Raw genomic sequence first — 9,644 nt, 5'->3', positions numbered from 1 at the left:
CAACAAATTCTATAAATTAGAAACTTGAGATACAAGAAGTGCTTTAGAAAATATATCCATAAATGCAGTCCTTTTCAAGACTCGGAAGCAACATGTGTCCCAATGTCAGCCCCTTGAGTCTCAAGGAAAATATAATTGATAGGTGTCTGATTCAAGCTAAAATGTAGCACATGCTGTATGTACAAAGAGCCAATCCAATGAGTGAAATAAAACATCAGAATCTTACAGTTCAACATAAATTAACATTATATAAGCCATATTTCAAATATAAACCTGACAGTGTATTATGAAATAATATTATAGACCCTACTGGATTAAATATTCGAATAGTTCATCACATAATATTTTCCCTTTCAGATCTGTTCATGGTCTGAATTATTAGTACAGTTGTTGCATGATGAAAAATTGTACTAATACTATTCAGCCTGTGTAGGAAGAAAATGTTCTGAAAATTGTTGATTGTGGAAAAAAATTCCCATGCCGGGAATCGAACCCGGGCCTCCTGGGTGAAAGCCAGGTATCCTAGCCACTAGACCACATGGGATACAACAAAAAGCGTTTTAAATCTGCTATTTCTTTAACATATCAACTATATAACTCTTATTACATCCGTAGTCCTTTAATTTATTCATCTTCAGAATTTTGCAATTAATTTCCAAATACTTAAATTCGACGATTAATACATTCACTTTTAACGACATCCGCGTTGAATTTAACACTGTTTAAAGACAGTGGCACTTTTCCATTGCAAACTTTCGCAAAAGCCCGCCACTGGGCCCTCTTATGAATCACATGAAGTAGAGATACACACCCTCAAATATTATATTTGTAGATTCTTTTATTATTATCTTCCCATCTGTGGTGAGTTCTCCCAATATGTATCCTTAGGGTTTTTCGACATTTCTGTACAAATTTCTCGTGTTACGGCTTTGTCCACATGCTCCTGCATTTTTTGACTGCTGACAGTAAAATTATTTAGTGATCAATATATTTTCCCAATCTTCTAATTTCTCAGTAACTTCGGTGTAAATTTTCTCAACTTTGCTATCCCCCTTTTGATTGTTTCATTACCGAGTTATCGATCTTAATAAGAGATGGCACTGCAGTGGCTATTACGGTGAGCGACAATACTGTTCATGACATCATTCTCGAAATATTTACTTCTAGTAATTCTGTGTAAACTGTAAACGTCGATTCTCGATAAAGACAACTTCTTTTCGTAGTCAAATTCTTGGAAGTGAGCTTCAGAGCAAATGTCCGTTGCTCCACGGCGTTTCTTGGTTCATGGGCTTGCAATTACATACTTACTGCCTTTCAAATTTTTTCCTCGACCCTCATAATGCAGATTACATGGGGCTCTTCAGTGGATAATGATTTCAGACAATACCATATTCGCTTTGTCATTTCAGCATGGAAAAGAACGACACACGACATTTATCTATATTCTGTCAGTGGAAGTTTCTTTGTAATTTTGTGCGGACTCGTGTAAATAATTGCCAAAGAAAAACATCATTATTACTGTCATTTTTGGTATTGCCGTCCTCGAGAACAGATATGTCCATGTACGAGTTTTGTGAAATTGAAATCGGTTAAATGAGAGTCCATTGTTAACACGAAATTTAATGTTCTCAGTTAGCGCTACTGCTTCGAACTCGGAGGTCTTGAATTTGTTCTTGGTCTGCAGGTCCGCGATGTTGTGTGAGTATTTTCGCAGTTTTATTTAGTTTATATTTTCAAATATTGTGTTAGTGGCTTAAAAATTGGCTACTGACACATTCTTACTCATCATTCTCAATTCATAATTCAAGCTAATCCTTTCTTTTTTGTTTATTTTTAAGTATGGCATTCAGTAAGCACTCTATAACGAACTAATAAACAATCACAATACAATTCACAGTTCATTCAGATATTTCAGGAGTCACTTGTGAGAGAGATTATAAATTGTGAATTCGGAAGGACATCGGAGGGAACAATAATGATACGCTCTGGATACTGTTCTGGATTTAATTCTGAACTCAAACAAATCATATCTTTGATAAAGTCTTCTCGGGCTATGAGCCGTGTTGGTAGTCAATCGCCGACGTTTCGAGGACCGTGAAAGCTTCACATCATAAATCATAACTTGTCACTATCAAGGAGCCGAACCGGATGTTACTCATAACTTATTATGGAATGAAATATGGAGGTGCAAATTTTTTGCAGTAATAATTTTTAAATGTTTTGAATTTCCCCCCCCCCCATTTTTCTTATGCCTGGTTTGTCATTTTTAATCAAAAACTGAAAATTTCAAGTCATTACTTCAGACATCGTTGAGGTTAATATAGTCCTTGTGCCATGCTATCGCATTGACGGATGCTTCTGTTTCGTGCCTCATGCACTAATGCCATCTGGTGGATAATAAATCGTGAGCTACTTGTGAAATGAGGGTCGTTGTTTTTTGCGCGTGTACCCAAGTTTTACTGATATCTGTATTTTGTTAGGATATATTGATAACGACATATGTGTTCAGAAGATGTTTATTATATTTTACGTGTTAATTCATTCAGCAATAATTCCAGAGGGGAAGTTCTTAATCTTGGCACTGTGACGTTGACTTTTATTCCGAACTGGATTTCTTGGAATTAGTTTTCAGAGGATTGGCCGTGTTCGTGTTTGTGACAAGTATATGTGCATTTAGGAAGTGTACAGATACCCCTTGAAAGTTTAAATAAGTCGTATTAGTTGCGGTAAGTGTTAAAGATATCTCCAGTGTTAGATATATGTATCAGTGTTACATATTTTTGATCTTTAACACTTTGCTACGTAAGTTCGTGCGTGAGGTAAAGTTTAAAACACTGAACAATTCTTGCAAGTGGTGGAGCACACGTATGTATCTCAATGTTATGCTAAATGTATTAATGACGTTATAGTGTTGGGCCTATATCTCATTTAAAGAGTCTTATATGGCTATTGACCTTGAAAATATTTGACATCTTGATTTCACAAATTTATTAGAATTGTTATTTGTGTCAAATGTTTCAGCAAATTATTATTATGATGATGTCATCTGAAATCGAAGATCGTAAAATTAATAATTTTTTTAACGTGGATGTGCTAATGTTCAGTAAATGAATGTATGATTGAAAACCACATGTTTGGGGAAAAGCTGATATAGAACGTGTTTCTTGGAATGAATTGTTACTCACACGTTTGTGTAAAATATTATTACATTTGTGATATCATATCTGAATTGTGCGGATGAAACATAGGTTCAGTTTTGAATTTGACTGGCTGTCTCCCCCCACCCCCCATATTAAGAATAGGCATTTTTAAAACAAATGGAAGGAAGTCTTAATGACTAATAACAATTTTTAACATTATTCCTTTTCATTTAAATTCTTTGGTATTATATATAGTCAGAGCAATCTTTTTACTTTGAATATATTTTGGTACATACATCCCTGACCATGCTTGAAGTAAAAGGTTGTTAGTGTTTGTGTTGGATGTCCATTTTTAAATAGGTACAGATAAGAGGCAATTGCTTGGTAAAATTTTTTATATTCCATAGATGTTGGTTGTTTGGGATGTGAAGCATGTTGCTATTCAAATTAACACAAAAAGCAAGCCATAATAAAAAGACCATAAAGCATAGTACAGAAGTTTGGGATTTCATATAGTTATTGCATAGTGAGTTTTTACACTTATCAACAGAGTAGAAGGTGAGAGACTAATAGAATTCTTTTAATGCTTACTTAAACTGACATCTCTTACTAGATATTCACTTAATTTTCATTGGAAACTTGTTATATAATTTTATTATTGCATAATGGTAATGCAATAATTTTCTGTGCATTGTAAGATTAGTGATTTGTCTGTGGAGATCATGTCTCTACCTGTTGTTAAAAAATGTCATAATTATTGATTATTATATTGATCTTCAAAATAATTTATTGCAATTTTCTAAATAGATAATGACACTTAACTGCTGCTTCTTCTCCTTCACTCACGAACTAAAATACATATGAAAAACCACCATTCATGAAGTTTCATACCAAAAAAGACACAAAACCATGTAGGACAGATAAGATGCTTCATAAAAAAATAAAACTTAATTTTGTGCAAAAGTTGTTCTAATATAATACAAATATAATTTGTTTTTACAGACACACACAAAATCCAGAACAACTGCAATATACCATTGGCACGGTATCAAAACATTGCATACAAAAAAGGAGATAATGTGTATATTTTTCAGAATTTTAAAGATTTTAGGAAAAATGTGCAGTTACTTATATGTAATTTATAGACCTGATAATGGCTGAGAGCAGTCAAAACATGTAGCCTAACAAAATTGGACATTTTACTACAGTTAGAAAGATAGAGTGAAAGTGTGCAAGTGATGGTACTTTAAAACAATGAAAGTAAAAACTGAGAACATGCAAGAATGCTATAGTACAGAACCTAATATAATATAGTATGGGTGTTCAGAAATTTCCCTTGCCCACTGAAATCGGAAAGTTCGTTTCATGCTCACAGTACTTGCTGAAGAGTACAAATTATTAAACTGCTCATTATGCAGTTCCTGTTGATGAACGATGGATTAAAATAACAAGGAATGTGCACGTTCACCCGCAGTAACACCAAAAATTTGTTCAGTTTGTAATGGGTTTCAGAAAAAATTATATTGCCAAGTTTGCATAATATTTTATTTTGCAGTTTTGCTAAATACATAATAATCAGAATAGATTTATACAGAGGAGCTTACTGCCTCCATCATCAGGGCTCCGATGATGAGGACATAAGCTCTCTCGAAACAGGGCACAATTTCCCAGGAGACATTTTTACTGTGTGAATTGAATTTACATTTACAATTGAATAGATCATACATGGGCCTAAGCCAAGGATGTAGAATAAATATAGTATTTGTTTGTAACACAAATATAAATTACGTAGTTATGATAGTGACGTAGTCAAGTACAGTTTTGCAGCAAAAATAATTACACAAGGCCTCACCACTGTTGCGTACATGTATTTTTAATAGCTGAGAATTTTATTAAATTAGTGTTTTTGCTTGTTTCATCCAGCGATGGGGGTTACTGTTTGTGTAACAGTTATAGGATTTGTTATAACTTATTCTTCTATCGTGCGTATGGCAGGAAACACAACCTTATGTGCTCATTCTCGGTTCTCGCGGAAGATGGCGAGGCCAGCTAGCCGCCAGCATTTCTCCACTTTTGTACAGTGTTTTGCTGTTTTGTGTGGAATTGTATTTATAGACATCGTTGCAAAGAGGGAGAGTAGAAGCGAGTACAAGAGGTGGATGTACTGTCGTGCTGAAACTGCGGAAGGCTTTTTAATAGGTAGCGCTGAAACAGGATTTCATCTTGAGGTTTAATACAGATATATTTCATGAGTTAAACAGATAGCACGTGAAACTTTCCTCCTACTTCATCATCTGTGCTTTGCACAAGTGTTCATAGTTATGTGCCTCAGGGAATCATGAACAGTGAGAATCACGCAACTATTTTAACGTGAGGATGAATTTTTTTTTTGTATTCTTATGGGAATTTTGCTTTTGGCTGTTACATTAAGTTCATAATAAATTACCTAAACTCGTGGAGTAGAGCTCCTGAGAAGCTGGTAGTCTCTCAGCTGGTTTATACATTTTGCTTCTTTTATTAAACTGGATGTATAATTTCTGTGTTTATGAGCCCACCTCCAGTCCACACCCTCCCACTTTACTTCCTTAAGGTCTCTTAACATTATTCTAAAATTGTGATCCATACCGTTGTGTTCACCTTCTTTGTGGTTCTAGCTTTTTTGCCCAGTGAATTACGGTGTCCCATTTAATACCATTTCTACCTTGTTTTGTTAGACCTTCCTTAGGGAATAATCTAAAAAACAAATTGAAAAGCAAATACAAAATTTATGTTCGTAATTCCTGCGCTAATTATTACACGCGTAATGTTATTTACCTTGCTTTTAGGATGCCCTCAGAAATATGAAACTAGTAACGTAGGGCCTGCAAGGTGAATGAGAGGGAAATGTTTTCTTTAGGCAAAGAATTTCCTAAAACAAGGAGGAATAGGAATAGAACAAGCATTTGTAGAATCAAACCCTGACGATTTGCAGTTATGCGTATCGTGAGACGTTTTTATTTTATTTTATGAAGAGAATGTGTCCGTGTGACCTATCGCTGAGTACCGCCAGAAACATATACGAATTTGAGAGGTTATCATCGTAGAATAGTTGAATACCGACGATAGATGTCTCTGCAGATACTTATATATAATCATGCAGTCCTCGATTTTAGACAAACTGAACATTTATATATACAGTACGCGACTGTAATCTTGAGATTTGAAAGGAATGAAGGAAGTACGTAGAGTTAAAGGCAGACGCTATATTTCCTCCTTCGCCCCCACCTCCTCACCCCGCAAGTCTCAAGATTACAGTCGCGAACTATATAGCTTTGTTGAAACTGTCATGGAAACATTGGAACGTCTCGTTTTTGTCGGAAGCAGGAGGCAGGGCGTAGCGCCCAGAGAGAAGTTCATGCTTCCAGTTTGAAGTAGGGTAATTGCCACAGCAGCCCATACGGAGATAAATCTGCCCTTCAAGCTGTGTGACATAGTCGTAGTTAGTATGAGAGCTGTTCGTGGATTATGTAGAATTGACGGCGAATGCCTTATCGCAGACTAGAGAGTTTGGTGCATATTGCAACGAAATGAGAGGAAGTAAGTCGATTTTGATTGTACGGCGAAACAGCTGTGAAAGACTGGTGCAGGCAGTTTTACAAAGATTGTTGTCGATCAGCGGTTGATCCGCCACGGCGTGTTTGCCACAACGGCCAGCCGTGGAAACAGCGTCATGACGAGACCGACGTGTGCGATGAAACGGGCAGCCAAGGGACGCCAGTTCTAGTCGGACGCTCAAATGAAACAAGCTCTTCGCGATGCTTCCACCAGCAGCAGCGTCTGCTTTAGGAATTCTTTGAAATAGGCAGCCGACGCTTGGCGACTCAGTGGGACGCATGTAGGCTGTGACTTTGAGTGAGCTCAGTGTATTTTATGTAATCGACCCCAGGCGGGTTTCTTTTGAACCACCCCTATAAATAAAATGAAGCCTTAGTGAGATCTGAATGACAGAATCGCTTCGATTCTTACATAGAACCGGCCTGCAGCCGAGATATTAAAAGTTAGAGAACTGTAAAGTCATAGGAAATAAAGTTTCATCGATATCTGTAATCCCCTTCTGTAATTGTAGTTTCATTATGATTCCGAATTGCTGTCTGTACGTGTAAAACAGAACGCAGTTTCAGCAGGGACGTCCTTGGGGATACGTGGAATGTACTTGACGGTTTTTAATATGCATACTAAGCGAGCTGGAGTTTGCCTGGCAAGTTCTTTCTTTCTTTATTTCCTGTTTGGTTGATGTTGATGTTTCAGCTTTTAGGATTGTGACTCTGAAAGTGCTAAGAATCATCATCATCATCATCATCATCATCACACTGAGGCCGTTAACCTGAATCCTCCTCACGCGTCGTTTTACGCAAACCGAGTCCACGTTTAACAAGAATGTGGTTTATAATTTTCATATGCACAAGATACTTAGCATTTTGCCTCCGAGGAAGGGGCAGTACTTCCTCGTCGTTTGTTTCAATTCCCCCCTTTGTATCAAGAACTGCATCATGCAGTGTTTTGCTATGGAGTGAGCATCGTGCAAGGATTTATTCCATGCGGAAATGCCATGAGAGATTTACGAAAGGTTGTAAATTGCTAGACGTGTCAAGTCTTATAAGATGCAGCACACATCGAAGTGTAGTTATTGGAAATGGCTGGTTGGCTTCGCCAAAGAAAAATCTTTTCTTCGAAATCCCCTTAAATTGCATTTGTTGTATTTAAAATTCAATAGAGCGGTTTATTTATGTAAAGCGACTAATTTTTTCTTCTTATAATATTTATCCACTCTTATACTACATGAGATTTGAGGTTCTCACGGCTGTCAAGATGTCGTTGTTGGTCTTCTGGTCTTACTCTCTCCATCTTCAGACTGAAGATGTTGGTACAAGTCCAGACGGTAGTGTTACGCAGAAGACAAAGCTCGACTTTACTCTTAACTATTGTAACATTCTGTTGAAATGAAGATATTATGCATTTTACGTGCAACTTATTCACTGTTATTGATTTTTGTTAATGTCGATGGAGGGAGGAACACAGATTGCAGGTGTTTGAGGAAGATATTTGGGCCTAGGAGAAGACGATGGGGCGTGGAGAAAACTGCACAATGATGAGCTTAAAATTCTGTACTCCTCCCCCAATATTGTCAGGGTTATTAAATCGAGAAGAATGAGATGGGCTGGGCATGTAGCGCGCATGGATGGGACAAGAGGTGTGCACCGGGTGTTGGTTGGGAAACCTGAAGGGAAGAGACCGCTGGGGAGACCTAGACGTAGATGGGAGGATAATCTCAGGCGGGATCTATGGGAGATAGGAGTTGAAGGAGACTGGATTTTGTTGGCCCAGGACAGGGTCCGGTGGAGGGCTTTGGTTAATTCGGTGATGAACCTTCGGGTTCCCTAAGCCATCTAGTTGGTTGGGTCCACTATTTGGGAAGCCTGAGGGGAAGAGATCTCTGGGGAGACCTAGACGTAGATGGGAGGATAATCTCAGGCGGGATCTATGGGAGATAGGAGTTGAAGGAGACTGGATTTTGTTGGCCCAGGACAGGGTCCGGTGGAGGGCTTTGGTTAATTCGGTGATGAACCTTCGGGTTCGGTTAGCCATCCAATTAGTTATCAGCTGTTTTTAACTTATCAGGTATTTTGAAGCAGCCATCTTTAGTCTCGCCGTCGTGGAAACCTCGAATTCTACACCAGGTGTTTTGTTTCTGTAGCATTAGCTTTATATTCTTTCTTTTTCTCTCCTGTTATCCGTGGTGTACTTAGTCACAGATTGTGTGTGAAATTCCGGTTGGATAGTCGTAGTTCAGGTTGAATGCGTAGAATTGTTGAGGAATTGATAAGATGGGAATCAGCAGAGGAAGTAAATACCGGTGTAGTATATCCAGGTCATCATGCGAGAAGGGTTTATCGGCAGATTTACTGATTTACTGGAGCTTAAGGCGTATCGGTTGTTCGTGTTCATACGCCCGAATGTAGGTGTCCGTTTCTCTCGCCTGTAACCGGCTGTTAATACATCACACCGTTGCCCTATGAAATCTTCTTCCTGACCCCCAAGAACATAATGAAAGTTGCAAGCGATTGATAAGAAAGCAGGAATTCCGTAGTGCTTAATTCTGAAAATGTGGAGACTGCAATTTTACATGCCGTTCTGCATATTGTAGTATTCTGAGTATGTGTAGACGACCATCTAGCAAACAACTCTCTCTCTCTCTCTCTTTTGGGTCGTGTCTTGAAACATGGCTGAAGACGTCTGCCAGGCCTCGTTTCCGCCCCGCAAAAGTGAAATCGCAGCTGCCTTTTTCTTGCGCGGTTTTCTTCGAGTTGGCTTTCTCAGATATTCAGTGCGTGTGTTCATAACGGGAATATGCAGTAGGAAGATGGGTTTTGGGATTGCATCGCGTAATGTACAGAAACTTCTGTAGTGCCAATGTAATATGCATGTAGCCGTCCTTCGGCTCAACTCTTTCTCTCGGGGAAATGA

At 38.0% G+C, this 9,644-nt stretch overlaps 1 protein-coding gene and 1 non-coding gene across 4 annotated transcripts in view; one reads left to right on the top strand and one right to left on the bottom strand.

Annotated features, from left to right (window-relative positions):
- Positions 1 to 472: 472 nt before the first annotated feature.
- On the bottom strand, positions 473 to 544 carry TRNAE-UUC (transfer RNA glutamic acid (anticodon UUC)). The gene has a single exon. It is a non-coding gene; the product is annotated as a tRNA-Glu (tRNA).
- Positions 545 to 2,402: 1,858 nt separating this feature from the next.
- Positions 2,403 to 9,644, top strand: part of LOC110838535 (cytokine receptor) — a 214,757-nt gene continuing 207,515 nt past the window's right edge. For 2 of the 3 annotated variants that reach the window (XM_087355666.1, XM_087355663.1), the window contains exon 1: positions 2,403 to 2,865. The gene's annotated coding sequence lies outside the window, so the exon portion shown is untranslated. The remainder of the gene's footprint in view (positions 2,866 to 9,644) is intronic. The other variant, XM_087355664.1, reaches the window with a different exon arrangement.

Source organism: Zootermopsis nevadensis, unplaced genomic scaffold (assembly GCF_977971745.1).
Source record: "Zootermopsis nevadensis isolate Lab colony 2312 unplaced genomic scaffold, Znev_1.0 Znev_ptg000025l, whole genome shotgun sequence".
Lineage (NCBI taxonomy): Eukaryota > Metazoa > Arthropoda > Insecta > Blattodea > Termopsidae > Zootermopsis > Zootermopsis nevadensis.
Note: the sequence above shows the minus strand (reverse complement) of the source record. Positions and strands in the feature narration are given on the sequence as shown.